This window comes from Pelobates fuscus, chromosome 2, assembly GCF_036172605.1.
Source record: "Pelobates fuscus isolate aPelFus1 chromosome 2, aPelFus1.pri, whole genome shotgun sequence".
Lineage (NCBI taxonomy): Eukaryota > Metazoa > Chordata > Amphibia > Anura > Pelobatidae > Pelobates > Pelobates fuscus.
In genome coordinates this window covers 103,267-125,126 of record NC_086318.1, presented here as the reverse complement: position 1 = coordinate 125,126, position 21,860 = coordinate 103,267, and positions in this window count along the sequence as shown.

The window sequence follows — 21,860 nt, the reverse complement described above, 5'->3', positions numbered from 1 at the left end:
CTCTTACGTCTTTCTTGACTTGCCAGTTTGATCAAATATCCTCTAGTTACTACTTTGTATGCATTCCAAAGGCATTTCCCTCTGAAGCATTTTCTTTGAAAAATAGATCTGACATTTTCTCAATATAATCCGTATTATCTTTTGAATCTAGTAAAGTATCGTTCCGTCTTCATGCTGGGGGTGAACGTCTATACGTTTTAAAAAATCATGGTCGGACCAAGTGTTATCTGTAATAATAATATTTTTGATAGAATTCACAAATTCGTTATTCCCCAATACCATGTCAATTCTGGCCGCAGATCCATGAGGAATAGATCTAGGAGTAAAATGTTTCTCCCCTGGATGGAAAAGTCACCAACAATCATATGTCATATTTCTTAATTAGTGTGTTGTTGCCTGTTTTATCACTTTCGTATCTATGTTCTGCCCTAAACTTGTCCCAGACAGGGTCTGCCACACAATTAAAATCACCCGCAATCAACAACATTTCTTTACGAATTGGTTCTTTCAATTTTGTAACTTTTGCCAATAATCTTGTGGGGGCCGTATTTGGCAGATAAACATTAACTATCGTATAATCTACTCTATTTATTTGCCCTATTAAAATAATAAATATTCCTTCTTGATCTACCTTTTTGTATTGGCACTGAAAATGAACTTCTTTAGAAAATATTATTACTACTCCGGCTTTCTTTTTTTCATTTGAAGTGGAATAAACTATGGGGAACTTATTCAATTCCCATAGTTGCTAATGTTCCTGAACCCAATGCGTCTCCTGTACAAAACCCACCTGTGCTTTTTCTCTCATTAGGGTATTGTACAGGAAACCCCATTTACCAGGAGAATTAAGACACTGGGTATTTATCGAAATTACCCTAATCATTACTCCATATCACCCTTAATAAGAACCACAGCCTTGACGTCTTGAAAAACAACAGACATAACAATAAGTCAATACACATTTCCTATCACTCCTGACTAACATATCTCTTGAAGACTTGCCCTGTCTTTAAGTCTTAAGTACCTTCTTAGTATCCACAGGGAGGGGAAATCTCTTTTTGATCTCAATACAATATTTTGTACCCCGGGAGGGTAAGGGTAAAGCAATAAAAAATAAAAAATAAATGAAATATGAAACGACAACTTGAATAACCTCTAGACCTATTTTCTCAGCTTATCTTCTGTTTGTAGCGTTATTTTCATAGTACTTGCCTTCGACTCTCAAGTTTAAATCTAAGAAATGTTGTGTCTATTCCACAAGTACTTTTAAATTTATTGCGATAATCCTGCTCAGTACAAGTTTAGTAATGGTAATCTAATTTTTATGTTTAATGAATTGAATACGGGAGAAGATGAGGGGTTAAATTATGAGCGGTGGCATAATCCCTTATCACACTCTGTGTCTTCAATCGTTGCCCTAATGTGCTTAATCAATAATTCATTCAAATTATTATACGTTATACACTATATATATTTTTTCTGTATATCTTGATAACTGTGTAATTAACTATGAGAAATCCCCTAAATGTGGTAAAATGAATTGTGTCATGCTGGTGATTACAAATCTCTTATTACACTAAATATTAATAAAAAAGAAAAAAAGAAAAGAGAAAAATATTTGCCTTGGGACTGTCTAATCTTTCCTAGGCTCTTCTAGGCTGTGCTTACATTTTGCCTGATAAAGATTTAATTTATAAGACATTGTGTTTAAATAAATCTGTCATCGAGTAGTGATATTTCTCATCTATTTTAACCGTCTGTATCTGTATTGAATTTCTCTTTACACCTTATCTATTTATAATTATATTAATTTAAATTCTTTATAGTGACAATTATATGTCTCCTTTTATTAACACACCATAGTTCATCCCTCTATCCCCTCAACCCCTCCTCAAACAATTCTCCCAAACCACCAAGCAAGTTTCCCATATTATAACCAATTCTTATTTTTCATCCATTCCGTAGCTTGCTCATGATTATTAACCCCTTAGTGACCACTGCCGTATCAGGTACGTCCGACAAAAAACGGTCCTTAAGGACCGCGGGCGTACCTGATACGTCCTGGGGCAGGGGCGGGCTGGGCGGCAATTGCCCCCCAGGCCGCCCTAAATTCTTTTAAAACCGGACGCTGCAGGGCCGGCTCTTTAAATGATGCAGCCGCCTGAGTGGCTGTGGCTGTTTCTCTCCTCTCCTCCCCTGTAGCGTGGCCGAGCTCCTCTCCGGTCCGCGGTGCCCGGCCGGAGTGATAGGAAGGTGCACACTCAGTGTGCACTTCCTGTCAGTCCGGCCGGTTACAGGAAACAGAAACTCCGCGCGGAACAGGAGTTTGTTTCCTGTAACTGGCTGGACTGACAGGAAGTGCACCTTCCTATCACTCCGGCCAGGCACCGTGGACCGGAGAGGTGCTCGGCCACGCTACAGGGGAGGAGAGGTGAAAGGAGGGGTAAGAAGGGGGAGGGGGTTGTAAGAAGAAGGAGGGGGGTAAGAAGAGGGGGGGGAGTAAGAAGATAGAAGGGGATAAGAAGAAGTAGGAGGCGGTAAGAAGAAGCGGGGAGCATTAAGAAGGGGGAGTAAGAAGAAGGGGGAGCAATAAGAAGAAGGGGGATAAGAAGAAGAACAAGGGGGGGGAAGTAAGAAGAACACAGGGAGAGGGGGTGTAAGAAGAACACAGGGAGGAGGGGGGTAAGAAGAACACAGGGAGGAGGGGGGTAAGAAGAACACAGGGAGGAGGGGGGTAAGAAGAACACAGGGAGGAGGGGGGTAAGAAGAACACAGGGAGGAGGGGGGTAAGAAGAACACAGGGAGGAGGGGGGTAAGAAGAACACAGGGAGGAGGGGGGTAAGAAGAACACAGGGAGGAGGGGGGTAAGAAGAACACAGGGAGGAGGGGGTAAGAAGAACACAGGGAGGAGGGGGGTAAGAAGAACACAGGGAGGAGGGGGGTAAGAAGAACACAGGGAGGAGGGGGGTAAGAAGAACACAGGGAGGAGGGGGGTAAGAAGAACACAGGGAGGAGGGGGGTAAGAAGAACACAGGGAGGAGGGGGGTAAGAAGAACACAGGGAGGAGGGGGGTAAGAAGAACACAGGGAGGAGGGGGGTAAGAAGAACACAGGGAGGAGGGGGGGTGAGGAGAACACAGGGAGGGGGGGAAGTGAGAAGAACACAGGGAGGGGGGAGGGTGGGGATGAGAAGAACACAGGGAGGGAGGGTGGGTGAGTGTGAGAAGAGACCGCTAGGGAAGGGTGGGGGAGAGGAGAGAAAACTAAGGGGCAGGGGAGAGCTCTAAGGGACAGCTCTATAGGACAGGGGGCAAGACAGGGAGCTCTTTCACACTACGCACACACACGGTGCATCTCTATACATACACAGAAACACACAATGCATCCCTACACACACAGAAACACACAATGCAACCCTTACACACAAAGACAATGCATCTTTTGCACAGATACACAGAAACACACAATGCAAACCCTTACACACACATGCAAACACACACACTGCTTTTCTTACATACACACAGAAACACAATGCATCTCTTACACTCAATGCACACACATACAGACACACACCTTGCATCCCTTATGCATACAAACACAGATTCATACAATGCATCCCTTACACACAACAAGAAACACACAATACATCCCTTATACACAAATACACACTGCTTCCACTACACACAAACACACTGCATCACCTACACAAACTGGTATCCCTATACACTACATACCATAAGCACACATATTAGATCCTCTACAATAACACATAACACATCCCCTACACACTCCACTCCCTGTGAGCAAACTCATGAGTGGGTGGAACACATAAGTGGACCTTATGGGCATACTCACTGTCAGGCCCTGGGGCCCAGACCTTGAGCTGTGTAAGAGGCCTCAAAAAAAAATGGAGCTGCTTCCAATTCTCCCAGAACATTGCATTGTGTGACCACAGTTGCAAACAGCCTCCAGATATCCTGTTCTACACCAGACCAGTGGAGCCAAACTGCAGCCCATCTGTCAGGCTTACCTTGCTGGGAGTCAAATATGCAGAGATATGCTCACCCTTGCAATTAGACACAGGCCAAGGTGGTCAAGGAAGAACTCACCTGGCTGTGAATCTGTGCAGGTTAATGCTTGAAGTCGCACTACAGAAAAGGAATATCCAGGAGAATAGTCGTGGATAAGCCAATGGTCAGAGGATGCCAGAAATCAGGAGATACGAGTAGCGAGCCAAGGTCAGGGGATGCCAGAGGTCAGGGTACAAACGAGTAGCAATCCAAGGTCAGGAGAATACTGGAACATGGAATAGCAATACTCTAACCAGAGTCATTGAACTGACACTGCCCTTCGGGAGGGGCAGTGTCTTATACCTTGTTAATTAGGTATCAGATTCAGCTGGAGAGTTACTGACAGGTCTGAGCCAGGTGAAGTCCAGCCCCCTAGTGCTGCAGGCAATTCAAGAATAAACGGGAGTTATCCAAAGTCCTGAAATGGCTCAGAGGTAAGAGAGCAGGTTCAGAATTACAGAGTACAAAGTTCAAATCCCTCTTTGGGCAATAAAGGGGCGACCCAGTCTGGCAGTCTGGAGGTCACGGTGAGAATCCTGACAGTACCCTCCCTTTAAGAACGCACTCCGGGCGTGAACAGGTTCTTTTTGGGAACTGTATTCCTCGTCTTCAGACTCCGTATCACTGAAGAAGTCCTTGTAATCAAAGTCTCCAGAGCGGAGTCCCTCAGTCGGGGACTTTGGGGTACCAGTGTTGGGTACTAATGGAGAGAGGTCTGGGCTATTCATAGGTTTGGTGCAGGCGGAAAAAACCTTGGTCCCAGGAGCCATTTTATCTGAACTTTTTTCCTTAGGGGAGTCTTCTGGAGGTGGTGAATTCTTATGGTCACTGATTATGTGATCTTGAGAGACACTGGCATCAGTAGCCATCGTAGTCTGGGTACTCTTCTGCATCACGGAACGTGGAAACATCCAACAGCACCTTTGACATTTTTCTGGCTGTGTCGCCGGAATAACAGGGTGCGGCTGAATAGTACCTACTTAAAGAGGCTTAGGCCGAGTTGGGCGAATAGGGCAGTGGGAGATAAAGTGCCCTCCTTCTCCACAATAGAAACAGAGACAACAAGCCCTCCTTCGGTCTCTTTCTCCAGATGGCAGTCTTGATCTAGTGTGGACGAAGTCGATTTCCATAGGTTCCTCCATGTCCACTGGAGTTTCGCAGCTAGCTTGAGGATAAACAGGGTAACAAGACGGTTCACTTACGGTGGGTTCACGCTGCGACATAATGGGGACTTGGTAGGAGTCTTTTTCTTTAGGTAACCGCGATCTGCGGTTAGACGGAGCAGGTTTGGGAGTAGCTTTGCTGGAGGTAAAGCTCTGAGAGTCCATTGCAGTCATGAATGACTCCCAGCTGTCCAAGACAGTGCTTTTCTCCTGTAGCTTCCGGTATGCCCACTCCTTGATCCGTCCGAAAAGTAAGTTGATGGCCGAACGGACCTTGACAAAGTCGCTGTTGTAGGTTTTAGGCTTAAGAGCAAAAAGAAGTTCACAATCCAGTCTGAATGCTGTGTAGGAGGAACGGGAACCATCAAATCGTTAGGCATCACAACAAACGGCTCTGGATAAGCAGGTTCTGGAACTGGGCGTACTGTGCCTTTAAGAGATAAAACTTCTTGCTGCAGTTCCAGCACAGTCCGGGTCAGGCTGGACACTTGCTGAGCAAGGGAGGTGAGCATTTTTCTTATCTCTGTGGACTCCATAATGGTCAGTTCAATCTGTCAGGCTTACCTTGCTGGTAGTCCAATATGCAGAGATATGCTCACCCTTGCAATTAGACACAGGCCAAGGTGGTCAAGGAAGAACTCACCTGGCCTGTGAATCTGTGCACGGGGGCTGTGCAGGTTAATGCTTGAAGTCGCACTACAGAAAAGGAATATCCAGGAGAATAGTCGTGGATAAGCCAATGGTCAGAGGATGCCAGAAATCAGGAGATACGAGTAGCGAGCCAAGGTCAGGGGATGCCAGAGGTCAGGGTACAAACGAGTAGCAATCCAAGGTCAGGAGAATACTGGAACATAGAATAGCAATACTCTAACCAGAGTCATTGAACTGACACTGCCCTTAGGGAGGGGCAGTGTCTTATACCTTGTTAATTAGGTATCAGATTCAGCTGGAGAGTTACTGACAGGTCTGAGCCAGGTGAAGTCCAGCCCCCTAGTGCTGCAGGCAATTCAAGAATAAACGGAGTTATCCAAAGTCCTGAAATGGCTCAGAGGTAAGAGAGCAGGTTCAGAATTACAGAGTACAAAGGTTCAAATCCCTCTTCGGGCAGTAAAGGGGTGACCCCGTCTGGCAGTCTGGAGGTCACGGTGAGAATCCTGACACCATCATCATCCTCATCTGGTTGTAAGTAGGCAATCTAGTATATTATTAGTGACACTAATCTATAATTTACCTCACATTAAAGGGACACTATAACTTAATGAAGTGGTTCTGGTGTCTATAGCTGGTCCCTGCAGGCTTTTTAATGTAAACACACACTGTGTGCAGCACTGGCGTTAGTTCATATGGCAGATCATATGGGTGGGGCATTGTGATGTCACGTGGGCGGCAAATTTTTATTTTGTCTAGGGCAGCAAAAATACTTGCACCGGCTCTGATCCTGGGCAGGTGCACCAGTCTACTGGTGACCCACAGGAGGGGAGTGCACTGATTGCACAGCACTCTCCTCCTGCCCAGATCCGTCTTCCCCTAATTTACAGTGGCTCACACTCACAGCAAGCAGTGCCTGGAGCGCTTTGCAGAGACAGGAACAAAGAGGTTCTGCGGCAGCTGGCCGTCCTGCAAGCATTACATTAACCAGCTGTTCCCCATACAGCCACAGGCACCCGGCGGCCAACACAGCTCACAAGTTGAGGACACCAGCATATTCAATTTAAATGATTCGCTGGTGGTCCACTGGTGCGCACCAGCAGTAGGTGCAGTCAGATTATATCCTCTCCCTCGTGGTTCTGGCACTCAGTTAGTGAGTCAGAGCACAGGCTCAGAGATTCTCAGCCTGCGCTCTGACAACATTGAAAGTCAGAGCCGTGAAGGAGCGGGTATGGCAAAGAGCTACTGATTAGAATAACATTGATATCTGTTATAAAACCAGGAAAAGGTAGGCATGGATGGTGAACTGATTTGGTGGTGCAATGGGCCACTTGACTGGTTTTGCCCTCCAGGCCTAAGGCTGCCAGCCCTCCCCTGTCCTGGGGTAATTAGAGCTCTGGAAGTGATCACGATCGCTTCCAGCAGCTCTAATGGTGTTACAGCGATGCCTCAATGTTGAGGCATCACTGTTATACCCTCCTCACTGCCAGGGGCCACTGGAGATTACCGGGTGATTGCTCCAGCCACCCTGGCCCTCCAGGGCCATGTGATCACCATGATCACATTGCCGCAATAGGAGTATAGGAGCTGTCAGACAGTCCCCCAGACTGCTAAATAGTAAAAAATAAAAGTATCAAAAAAATACCGGCACTCTAGGCTTTGTTCATCCGATTTATTATGGTGAATCTAAAGATGTCAACGTTTCAGCTCCCGGTCTGAGCTTTCATCAGGACACAAACATAGCAAACATTAAAATGACAAACATATAAAGGACATAAAAGCCAATACTCACTCACCAAATCAACTGTATCACATCACCCCGGATGCATGGCGTGCTCTTAGCGCATATGCGCATGTCTGCCTTTCCCACGTCAAGGAGCAGCTGGAGAGGCTACGTCACAGTTCGTTTATCTGCGGCTACGTCACAGTTCCATGGCAACCGTTTGTTATTACCTCCACCTCGGCCGCCGCTGTGTAAACAACAGACGCAGGGAGAATATCTCCTTTTCCACGATCGGCCAGCCCAGTCCATGACGTGGGTTTGTTGACGTTGCTATAGCAGCATTTCCCTGCCATGCCTCAGGGGATATGGATGCAGATGTATCCTTTGCAATATAGTTATTATGTTTCAAAAGAAGAGCGTTTCTATTGCCTTCGTAGTCTAACATATGTAACTGTCCTTGCCTCACAGTCTGAAAACATAATAATAGAAACATAATAATAAATAGTGAAGTGAACATAAACATACCTATTTATATGTATATACAAGTAATGTTGAAAAGTGAGCCTTCTACTAAGGTGTGTTATTATTAGTTTTCAAAAAGTGTTATGTTAATGAAAAATATATACCGTATATACTCGAGTATAAGCATTTTTTGTGCTGAAAAACCCCAACTCGGCTTATACTCGAGTCAATGTCTGTATTATGGCAATTTACATTGCCATAATACAGACTGGGGGCTGGCAGAGAGCATTTACTTACCTCTCCTGCAGCTCCTGTCAGCTCCCTTCTCCTCCGCGCCGGTCCGTTCAGCACCTCGGTCAGCTCCCAGTGTAAGTCTCGCGAGAGCCGCGGGGTCATAGTGCGGCTCTCGCGAGACTTACAGTGTGAGCTGACAGAGGAGCTGCACGGACCGGCGCGGAGGAGGAGGGAGCTGACAGGAGCTGCAGGAAAGGTAAGTGCTTCCTGCCAGCCCCCTCCACGGAACTGCCAATGCCACTGGACCACCACGGAGTGAGAGCCCCCCTCCCTGCCATGTATCAAGCAGGGAGGGGGGACGAAAAAATAAATAAAAATATTAATAATAATAATAAAAATAAATAATAAAATAATAATAATAAAAAAAATGTATATAACAAAAAAAACTATTAAAATAAAATAATTCAAAAATAATAAAAATGCCCACCCCCACCGAGGCTCTGCATCACACACTCAAACACTGCATTCATACACACACTGCATCACACACACACACACACACACTGCACTCATACACACACACTGCATCACACACACTGCACTCATACACACACACTGCACTCATACACACACACACTGCACTCATACACACACACACTGCACTCATACACACACACACTGCACTCATACACACACACACTGCACTCATACACACACACTGCACTCATACACACACACTGCATTCATACACACACTGCACTCATACACACACTGCACTCATACACACACACTGCATTCATACACACACTGCACGCATACACACACTGCACTCATACACACACACTGCACTCATACACACACACTGCACTCATACACACACTGCACTCATACACACACTGCACTCATACACACACTGCATTCTCATACACACACACTGCACTCATACACACACACACTGTAAATAAATATTCGATTAATATACTTTTTTTAGGATCTAATTTTATTTAGAGATTTACCAGTAGCTGCTGCATTTCTCACCCTAGTCTTATACTCAAGTCAATACGTTTTCCCATTTTTGGGGGGTAAAATTAGGGGCCTCGGCTTATATTCGGGTCGGCTTATACTCGAGTATATACGGTACATATATTTCTATCCTGCACTATCCTCCTGGGGTTACTACTTGTTCCTGAGCCACACCTGGACTACCAGTGGAAATAGTCTGTGAGAGACCAGCGTTCCATTACAATATATATGAATTATAGATGTGTAATATATTCTAAAATTCTTTCATTATAATATATTATACATATATAGGAAATAAAGGTGTGTGCGTGAATATACACACATACACACATAATATATACACACACATATTATATGTATGTGTGTGTGTGTGTATATATATTGAAAAATATTATTATGTACTTTAAATGTATTTAATGTGTTGATATAAATATTATAAGTTTTATTCGGATTGCTTCAAGAACACTGAAATTGAGAAGCCATACCTTGGCCTATAGAGTATTACAGACTTTCATTGTATAAGGAATGGAGACCACATCTGGTTCACTTTAAGAGTGATGTTGAAGGGCTTGTTTATAGTAACCTTTGACCTAGCCTTGAAAGCCTGAATTCCTTTGAAGACTCACATTTCTACAGGCAATTATTCATTACATCATGTATATAGAAGTTCTTTGTCTCACATATCTTGCCGCCAAATATAACGTATGACTTTAATCATAGATTTCAAATGATGCTAAGTAACTCCCCTTTTTCTAAGATAGCCACTTATTTTAAAGTAAGGCAATCTTATGTATACTCCCCTCTGTAACTGAATTTTAAACCCATAAAACTGATTGTAGTTTAGAATTCGTGGCCAATACCTTTAACATCAAAAATGGATAACAACTGGAAAATTGCTCTCTGTATTGGACAAAGAATGTTAAAGACATTTGTTATTACCAGATGGATTGTTATGTTTGAATAAACATAAGTTAACTGCAAGATATTTGATTCGATTGTTATGAAAACTGATATGTGACAAACAAAGATTTCACGGAATGCCAATTTCCTACATTTAATGGTGGAGAATGCGGGCACCAACAACAGCAAACTTTTGAATTAAGCCTGAATTATGACTGCTACAAGCTACAAGAAGATTACAAGAAGAAGACAAGAAACTCACTGAAGAAAAGTTGAAATTGTTCCCTGAAGAAAAAGCTTTAGTACCCGGCTTGAAACAGGAGAAACACAAGTGACTGATACAGCAGGATGGCATCCCAAAAATCCTTTATTTAAACATTCAGTTTTACTATGCGAAAATAGAGTTGCGCAGGGGAAAAATCGTTCGAACGTGGAAATGCTCAGTACTGACGGAAGAATATGAAGATAATATATTGATAATATATTATAATTTTGACGATAATAATTGAGATGACAATCTGGATCCTTTTATCCATACTTTATTTATGAAGAAATAAATGTTATGACGAATTGCAGATCGAAGATGGCATTTCGGAGGATTCTCAAGAAATAACTACATATTCCAAAAAGTATTCTTCCATCAGATGATGCGCACACCTGTGGAAATCAAATACTTCAAGGGTATGTGTCTTTAACATGTCTGTAGAAGTTGCTCATATGTATATTGAAACAAATTGTATTAACTGTTTAGTTAATTATGGATTGGCAGCAAAAGACTGCTGTCAAATGTAACAGGATCTGTCTGTAAAAGAGTTAATCCTGAAAACGCTATTGTGTATTGAAATGGTTAGACAGATTAACTGGTAATGAGCAAAGCAATGTGGTTAAAAGGGAAAGAAAAAGTTGCATTACTGGCAAAAGGCTTTCTGGAAACTAAAGATTCTATAAAGGAATGGTGTCAACTTAAAAAGACCAGTAATTGTTATGTTTGTAATACATCGAAAAAAAAAAAAGAAATGTGTTGTAAAACAATTGAAAAATATATGTGTTGTTGCAAGGTCTAGTAATTTACCTAGCCTCTAGCTAAACTGTAAATCTCCTTAAAAGTGTTAAAAGAAGGAAATCGCCCCCCATGGCTCTCTTTTGAGAGTGCATTGGATGCAACATTAGTTGAAACAAAAACTCAGACTCTCGGCAGTTGTTGAAAGGATTAAGTAATGTCAAGGAAATTAAGATTTTAATATAATGAAAGAAATGCTTAAGAATCAGACTGATCTGTTAAATAGAACCCATAAAACAATGTCTCACATGTCCAAGATTAGACTTTGTTACTAATCTTGACAATTTGCAAAAATTGCTAGTCTGGGGAATGTTACAGATATTTTGTGGAAAAATCTGAAAGATTTGGATTAAAGTAGAAGTTGTGTGAAAAGGGCAGAAGAGAAGAAAAGATATAGAAAAATTGGGAAATTGTGCAAGGAAAAGGGTCAGATGGATACTCTCAGATTAGCCAGATTGATTAAAAATGTGTCTAAAATATGATAAGCAGAGAGGACCTTTTTACAATATGAGTGTTTTTGAAGGTGAAATGAATAAACAAAAATTTAGTGATGTGGTAGCCACCAGATGTCGTTTGATCTGGCTGCCAGCCTCATTAAGTGAATGGGTTAAAAATTAACTCATTGATGTGTTGGAGGATAAGGAATGTGAAAAGCCCAGAGTTTAGTTGCAGGAATTGTTTCCAAATATATTGCTAATGGTTGTACAGTGTGCAACTGGTTTGAATAGTTTAGAATTTTCTATTTTTGATTAATTTAAATGGAGAAAATTATGATATACATGTTTGTGCTAATTTAAGGAATAAGGCATGGAATTTGATTACTGACACAAAACAGTTTACTATGTCTAAAGAGTAACACAGGCAGAGTGTTAGTGAATATGTCTCTAGAATATCAGGGTAACCAAATGAGCTAGATTAAGAGATTTTGCTGCTATGGAAATTATGAAATCCTTGCAATTGTTAAAAAGGAAAAACACAGGAATAACTACAATGTTGCACAGACACACTTTTGTCTAGGGATACTTCAGCAGGACTGGCCCCTATTAAAATTGTGTCTAGTGAAGAAGGTAGAAGGAGAAATTAGGTTATTAATTGAATATGGTAATTTTAAAGTGAGGTTTAAGGAAAGACCACAAAATTAACAAAATTACCAGGGTACTAAAAACTATTCGGCCACACCCCAAGATAGATATTATAGGGTTTTATTAGAGTAATTCTATGGTATGCTATAATTGCAACCAATAAGGTCATGTTAGGAGATATTGTCCTAAATATGAAGAAAAAACTTACCCAGTGAAAGGGAAAGAAAATTGAATTTCCCAGACCATAAGAATCTACAGAGAGTGGCAGCTGTAAAAACAGAGCATACATCTTCAACCAACCCCCCCTCACATATCAAATTCATGTGAAGAGTGTATACTGATGTTAAGTGCCATTGAAAGAAAGGTGGAGGCAGTCACAAATCGACAAGTAAAATCTGCCTAAACTCACCAATAAATAGGGATGTGTAACCCCTAGCTATTATCAGATCTATCTTGCTGATAACGAAGTGAAGATAGGCGACCATATATTTATGGAAGACTAGAGGGAAAAATAACACAGTTTTATTAGAAACAGGAGCAGGAATGACTCTAATAAAACACGCTTGCCTTTAAAAATTTAAGCATATCAACAAATCCCTTCTAAGTTTTTAATTGAACAAATGCACATTAAATTCTATCCAATGATAATGAAGTTGAGATTGAAGGAGGAAAAATCTTTTGGTGATTTATAGTTGCACCTCTCCTCCCACTGTACTATTATTATGGGAATGGATGTTATCAATGAAAAAAAAAAAAAGTTGTATGTGGATTTATTAAATTTGGTTTTATGGCAAGCTTTAGGTGAGAGCAAAACAGGTTGAGTGCTTAAACCTAATAATTTAAGATAGTTTAGTCATGATATAACTGTAAAACAGAGTGAAGTGTCACCTTCTATACAACAAGATGATGAGGTTGTACCATATCTTAAAACTAAATACCCCACAGTGTGCTCTAAGTCTAAACAAGAGTGTGGGATAGTGAATTTGCAAGTTGTAATCGTAGTTCTAGACCCCCTGCAGTTAAACAATATAAGATCCCAAAGAATAAGAAGAAGGTGTGAATCAGGTGATAAAAGCATTGGTATCTCAAGGAGTGTTGAGAGTGGGTAATTCCAAATTTAAGTCACCATTTGGCTAATAATCAAGCCAATGGCACTTATGGTTTAATTGTAGACACGTATGTGGTGAATAAGTAAATCTCATCAGATATCATGGCGCAAATAGATGCTAATGTTAAGTATTTTCTGTATTGGATATAGTCAATGTGTTCTTTTCTATACCATTCAATCCAGATAGCTAGTATTGCTATGCTTTTACCTTTAAAAATCATCAATATCTGTTCCAGGTGTTGCTACAGGGCTTCCACTCCTCGCCAGCTTACTTTCATAAAGCAATGGCTCAAGTATTGGAACCCCTGGGGTATGGGAATAAGATTTTGCAATATATTGATTATCTGTTAAGTTCAAACAGTAACAAGGGAAGAGCATGAGCAGATACTGTGTGATATTTGTCAAACACTGGCACATAATGGGTTAAAACTGAACACATTCAAAGTGCAGATCTTGAAGGAAAGATTTACTTTCCTAGGAGTTAATATAGATCCAGAATGTAAAACGCCATGTACAGCAAGGGTTAAAGCATTGCAGCAATTGCCAAGGCCAATGACAGTGTATCATCTACAGAAATGTTTAAGCTTGATAAATGTTAGCAGAGAATTTATATATGATATGGCAGGGATAGCAAAACCCTTATGCAATATGCTAAAATATAAAAGATAAGATCATCTGGACAGGGGAATTTGAAAAGAGTTAAATCTGTTAAAAGATGCTCTCACACAAGCGCCTGTGCTAGCTGCTCCCATTGAAACAGTACCATATATTGTTCAATGTTACGCAGGTGTCTCTTCATTAATAGCAGTTTAATGCAAAGGTAGCATTAATCTTTACGAATACTGGGATATTTTGCTAAAATTATGTATCCAGTGGAAAGAGGAATGTTTTCCTGTGTAAAACAGCTCATGGCTGTATGATTGGCTTTAGAAGCAACACAACCCATGGCAGGATTTGGACAGATAAATTTACAAACCCCCCAAATATCTAAAACTGTTACAAAATTGTTCTGAGTTAGGAGTATATAGCCAGTTACAAAATAAACCACCCAGGGTAGAAACCAGTAAAAGATATGCTATTCCTGATTTGATGTCAGAAGGAAATGGAAATATAATCCAGATCTCCTTTTGAGAAGCAAACAATACAAGGGATTTCTAGTTTGTATGTGGAGGGACAAGATTTTATGTTGATGGATCACATCACACAGGTTATGCCATATATGACGATTAAACAAAAGAATTGCAAAGATAGACTGCCAGGCCATATGACTGCTCAGAAGCGGAGTTAGAGTATGTAAAGAAAGTTCTAGAATAACAGTATATGACCCAGTGAATATAATCAGTGACAGCAGTCATGTAGTCAAAGCTTTAACACTTCACCTCCCAATATGGAGAAAAGAGGAATGGTAGATTCTCAGGATAAAGCTTTAAAACATGCAGGTATTCTGGCAGAACTGTTTAATTATGAAAAAGAAAATAAAGGTTTAACTTGTTGTTGTGAAACAGACTTGTAGATCAGGAATTAAAGGAAACTTTGTCTGAGGAGTTGTAATACTTGGAAATCTAATGAGTGCAACTGTTAGTAAAAGACAAATAACAAATACCCTATAAGATCAGATAGAGAATGAAAGGATGTAGCTTTCAGTATAGAAAGAATGGGTCTAGATACTGAAACTGGCACGTACAGGGTTAAACACAATGAAACACAAACATTTGTACCTAGTGGCTTATTACAAGGGCTGATTGTATTCAATCATCGTACACAGGGCATTTGGGTACAGGACAACTATTTAAGGTCCTGCAAAATAAATTGTATCATCCTAATTTAAACCAAAAAGTGTATCCATATATTGCAGAAGTGTCTCATATGTGTTCAATTAATCCAAGACCTAAATACAAGAAACCAAAATTGCAGAGAGTTCCTTTGGCAAAAAGCACATGGTACTCTATAAATTAATGAATAAAATAAAATAGAAATAAAAATGATTTAAGATAAGAGTAATTGGTTAACCTATTTACCAGGAGTATTAATGTCTATTCCTGCAAATCCAAACTCAAGTGTCACCTCATGAGTTAGTGACATGTAGAACTATGTAATCACTTTCCCTAATAAACCTTTTGTTCCAAGTACATTCAACGTTACAGCAGAACAAGCTGAATAGTTAAAAGTATTACAGGAACATCTATTGTTAGAATTGAAGTTTGCTACTTCAAATGTCGTCCCTTATGGTAAACTATGTGTTAAAGTTGTACAGCGCTACGGAATCTGATGGCGCTATATAAATAAATTAAATAAATATAAAGAAGTAACACAGGGGAATTATGCAGATATGTTTAAGCCAGGTTACAAGGCAATGGTAAATCATTTAAAACACCAGGTCTATGAAAAGCAAGTTGGGAAGGTCCTTATGGTCCTTATGTTAGTCTAAGAATAAAAATTAGAACAAACTGTGCTATAGGTTTAAAAAGCAAACATTGGTACAAAGTGTAATAAATCAATTCTTGTGTCTAGTGATCAATGTAAAAGAAATGTACTAAGGTATAAGAAATGTACTAATGTATAAGAAATGTACTAAGGTATAAGAAATTTACTAATGTATAAGACATTTACTAATGTATAAGAATAGTAAACTGCCATCTGTTTTTCATTACAGAACCAATACTGTTTTACATGGACAAAAACCTGTATGATTTTAAATAAAAGGACAAATTGTTTGGACTTTCAAAGGACATTATGGACTTTCAAAGAGACTGTGCTTGTGGATTCGATTGGAGAGGACAATATTTCATGGACTAAATCAAACCGATTGTGATTTATGGTTAATGTAAACTGTATACAATTGCACAGCATAATAACTATGATACCGTTATTATTAATGTTAGGTAAAATCAATGCCCAAGGTAAATTAATGAATTAGTGAAAAATGTAAAGGTAATTGTAACAAGAATTTTGTTCTTAGGAGTTCAGAAATGAAAGGGTTAAAATGACTTGCTTCTCCCTCTTGGAGTGTAAAAAGCAATACAGACAACTGGAAATGGCTGTGTTAAAAGGCCTTTCCTTGTAAACTGATACTTAGAGACCAATATCAGAGAACAACATTAAAATCCCATAAGTAATTGGTATAAGTAAATTATGATGCATTATATTCAAATAAAGCATCAAAGAGGGGCTTGAAAAATATTATTATGTACTTTAAATGTATTTAATGTGTTGATATAAATATTATAAGTTTTATTCGGATTGCTTCAAGAACACTGAAATTGAGAAGCCATACCTTGGCCTATAGAGTATTACAGACTTTCATTGTATAAGGAATGGAGACCACATCTGGTTCACTTTAAGAGTGATGTTGAAGGGCTTGTTTATAGTAACCTTTGACCTAGCCTTGAAAGCCTGAATTCCTTTGAAGACTCACATTTCTACAGGCAATTATTCATTACATCATGTATATAGAAGTTCTTTGTCTCACATATCTTGCCGCCAAATATAACGTATGACTTTAATCATAGATTTCAAATGATGCTAAGTAACTCCCCTTTTTCTAAGATAGCCACTTATTTTAAAGTAAGGCAATCTTATGTATACTCCCCTCTGTAACTGAATTTTAAACCCATAAAACTGATTGTAGTTTAGAATTCGTGGCCAATACCTTTAACATCAAAAATGGATAACAACTGGAAAATTGCTCTCTGTATTGGACAAAGAATGTTAAAGACATTTGTTATTACCAGATGGATTGTTATGTTTGAATAAACATAAGTTAACTGCAAGATATTTGATTCGATTGTTATGAAAACTGATATGTGACAAACAAAGATTTCACGGAATGCCAATTTCCTACATATATATATATATATATATATATACACATACATACGTATTACATGCGTGTGTGTATACATATATATATATATATATATATATATATATATATATATATATATATCATAGTTGCATAGTTACATAGCTGAAAAGAAACTTGCGTCCATCAAGTTCAGCCTTCCTCACATATGTTTTTGCTGTTGATCCAAAAGAAGGCAAAAAACCTAGTCTGTAGCGCTTCCAATTTTGCAACAAACTAGGAAAAAATTCCTTCTTGACCCCAAAATAGCAGTCAGATGTCTCCTTGGATCAAGCAGCTATTACCCCACTAATTAGAAATTATATCCCTGTATGTTAGGTTTTTGCAAGTATTTATCCAATTGCAGTTTAAACATCTGTAATGACTCTGACAAAACCACCTCTGCAGGCAGAGAATTCCATATCCTTATGGCTCTTACTGTATAAAAACCTTTTCTTTGCCTTAGATGAAATCTCCCAAACACACATATGTTTTATATATATAGGAAACATGGGGGGATGGTTGCACTCACCTAAACATGCTTAAATGGGGTGCTGCTGGGGGCCATATTAAACAATAAATACACAAGATCCAGCGCACTCTCCTATCTACTAAACAGCAACTTCAATGTCGACAGACTTTATTAGTCTGTAAAAGTTTTTTTTAAAAACACCTAATCTAGGCAAAAAAATGGGGATTTAGTTACATTATATGATCATACATTGCATAAGCCTGCCACAACGTCAATGTACCCCATCTTTGGCAGGTCCTACTCTCACAGTCTAATGTCTGCTCTTATGAGATTAACCACTTACTTGGGAAAAAATTCCATCTGAGGCTCTCTGCAGTACAAGGCTAAATAGGGACCTGAGATGAGGCACCTGTAACAGGGAGGGGTGCAGAACCAAGGAGTTGGCTAGACTCCCAAATATATATAGGAAACATGGGGGGATGGTTGCACTCACCTAAACATGCTTAAATGGGGTGCTGCTGGGGGCCATATTAAACAATAAATACACAAGATCCAGCGCACTCTCCTATCTACTAAACAGCAACTTCAATGTCGACAGACTTTATTAGTCTGTAAAAGTTTTTTTTAAAAACACCTAATCTAGGCAAAAAAATGGGGATTTAGTTACATTATATGATCATACATTGCATAAGCCTGCCACAACGTCAATGTACCCCATCTTTGGCAGGTCCTACTCTCACAGTCTAATGTCTGCTCTTATGAGATTAACCACTTACTTGGGAAAAAATTCCATCTGAGGCTCTCTGCAGTACAAGGCTAAATAGGGACCTGAGATGAGGCACCTGTAACAGGGAGGGGTGCAGAACCAAGGAGTTGGCTAGACTCCCAAATATATATAGGAAACATGGGGGGATGGTTGCACTCACCTAAACATGCTTAAATGGGGTGCTGCTGGGGGCCATATTAAACAATAAATACACAAGATCCAGCGCACTCTCCTATCTACTAAACAGCAACTTCAATGTCGACAGACTTTATTAGTCTGTAAAAGTTTTTTTTAAAAACACCTAATCTAGGCAAAAAAATGGGGATTTAGTTACATTATATGATCATACATTGCATAAGCCTGCCACAACGTCAATGTACCCCATCTTTGGCAGGTCCTACTCTCACAGTCTAATGTCTGCTCTTATGAGATTAACCACTTACTTGGGAAAAAATTCCATCTGAGGCTCTCTGCAGTACAAGGCTAAATAGGGACCTGAGATGAGGCACCTGTAACAGGGAGGGGTGCAGAACCAAGGAGTTGGCTAGACTCCCAAATATATATAGGAAACATGGGGGGATGGTTGCACTCACCTAAACATGCTTAAATGGGGTGCTGCTGGGGGCCATATTAAACAATAAATACACAAGATCCAGCGCACTCTCCTATCTACTAAACAGCAACTTCAATGTCGACAGACTTTATTAGTCTGTAAAAGTTTTTTTTAAAAACACCTAATCTAGGCAAAAAAATGGGGATTTAGTTACATTATATGATCATACATTGCATAAGCCTGCCACAACGTCAATGTACCCCATCTTTGGCAGGTCCTACTCTCACAGTCTAATGTCTGCTCTTATGAGATTAACCACTTACTTGGGAAAAAATTCCATCTGAGGCTCTCTGCAGTACAAGGCTAAATAGGGACCTGAGATGAGGCACCTGTAACAGGGAGGGGTGCAGAACCAAGGAGTTGGCTAGACTCCCAAATATATATAGGAAACATGGGGGGATGGTTGCACTCACCTAAACATGCTTAAATGGGGTGCTGCTGGGGGCCATATTAAACAATAAATACACAAGATCCAGCGCACTCTCCTATCTACTAAACAGCAACTTCAATGTCGACAGACTTTATTAGTCTGTAAAAGTTTTTTTTAAAAACACCTAATCTAGGCAAAAAAATGGGGATTTAGTTACATTATATGATCATACATTGCATAAGCCTGCCACAACGTCAATGTACCCCATCTTTGGCAGGTCCTACTCTCACAGTCTAATGTCTGCTCTTATGAGATTAACCACTTACTTGGGAAAAAATTCCATCTGAGGCTCTCTGCAGTACAAGGCTAAATAGGGACCTGAGATGAGGCACCTGTAACAGGGAGGGGTGCAGAACCAAGGAGTTGGCTAGACTCCCAAATATATATAGGAAACATGGGGGGATGGTTGCACTCACCTAAACATGCTTAAATGGGGTGCTGCTGGGGGCCATATTAAACAATAAATACACAAGATCCAGCGCACTCTCCTATCTACTAAACAGCAACTTCAATGTCGACAGACTTTATTAGTCTGTAAAAGTTTTTTTTAAAAACACCTAATCTAGGCAAAAAAATGGGGATTTAGTTACATTATATGATCATACATTGCATAAGCCTGCCACAAAGTCAATGTACCCCATCTTTGGCAGGTCCTACTCTCACAGTCTAATGTCTGCTCTTATGAGATTAACCACTTACTTGGGAAAAAATTCCATCTGAGGCTCTCTGCAGTACAAGGCTAAATAGGGACCTGAGATGAGGCACCTGTAACAGGGAGGGGTGCAGAACCAAGGAGTTGGCTAGACTCCCAAATATATATAGGAAACATGGGGGGATGGTTGCACTCACCTAAACATGCTTAAATGGGGTGCTGCTGGGGGCCATATTAAACAATAAATACACAAGATCCAGCGCACTCTCCTATCTACTAAACAGCAACTTCAATGTCGACAGACTTTATTAGTCTGTAAAAGTTTTTTTTAAAAACACCTAATCTAGGCAAAAAAATGGGGATTTAGTTACATTATATGATCATACATTGCATAAGCCTGCCACAACGTCAATGTACCCCATCTTTGGCAGGTCCTACTCTCACAGTCTAATGTCTGCTCTTATGAGATTAACCACTTACTTGGGAAAAAATTCCATCTGAGGCTCTCTGCAGTACAAGGCTAAATAGGGACCTGAGATGAGGCACCTGTAACAGGGAGGGGTGCAGAACCAAGGAGTTGGCTAGACTCCCAAATATATATAGGAAACATGGGGGGATGGTTGCACTCACCTAAACATGCTTAAATGGGGTGCTGCTGGGGGCCATATTAAACAATAAATACACAAGATCCAGCGCACTCTCCTATCTACTAAACAGCAACTTCAATGTCGACAGACTTTATTAGTCTGTAAAAGTTTTTTTTAAAAACACCTAATCTAGGCAAAAAAATGGGGATTTAGTTACATTATATGATCATACATTGCATAAGCCTGCCACAACGTCAATGTACCCCATCTTTGGCAGGTCCTACTCTCACAGTCTAATGTCTGCTCTTATGAGATTAACCACTTACTTGGGAAAAAATTCCATCTGAGGCTCTCTGCAGTACAAGGCTAAATAGGGACCTGAGATGAAAATTCCTTCTTGACCCCAAAATAGCAGTCAGATGTCTCCTTGGATCAAGCAGCTATTACCCCACTAATTAGAAATTATATCCCTGTATGTTAGGTTTTTGCAAGTATTTATCCAATTGCAGTTTAAACATCTGTAATGACTCTGACAAAACCACCTCTGCAGGCAGAGAATTCCATATCCTTATGGCTCTTACTGTATAAAAACCTTTTCTTTGCCTTAGATGAAATCTCCCAAACACACATATGTTTTATATATATATATATATATATATATATATATATATATATATATATATATTTGTTAGGGGCACAAAGCCGTAAATGGGGTAAGAGACAATTATAGGCGTAAATTAGCATAAGAGAGCAAGTCAGTTGTGGTGTGCCGGAACCGACGATACGGTAGGCCTGTAAATAAAAGAGGGCAAAGATAGATTCAACCAAATTTAATACCGTCAACAATAAATACATCTTATCCAGACATTTCTCTAAAGGCATTGCGTATCTCTTGATTGGTTTCGGTATGTTTTGAGTATAGGCAGAAGATTTCCAACACCCTAGATCATGGGTCGTCAACCTGGTCCCTACCGCCCACTAGTGGGCGTTTTAGGACTCCAGGTGGGCGGTAGGGATTTCCAGGTTT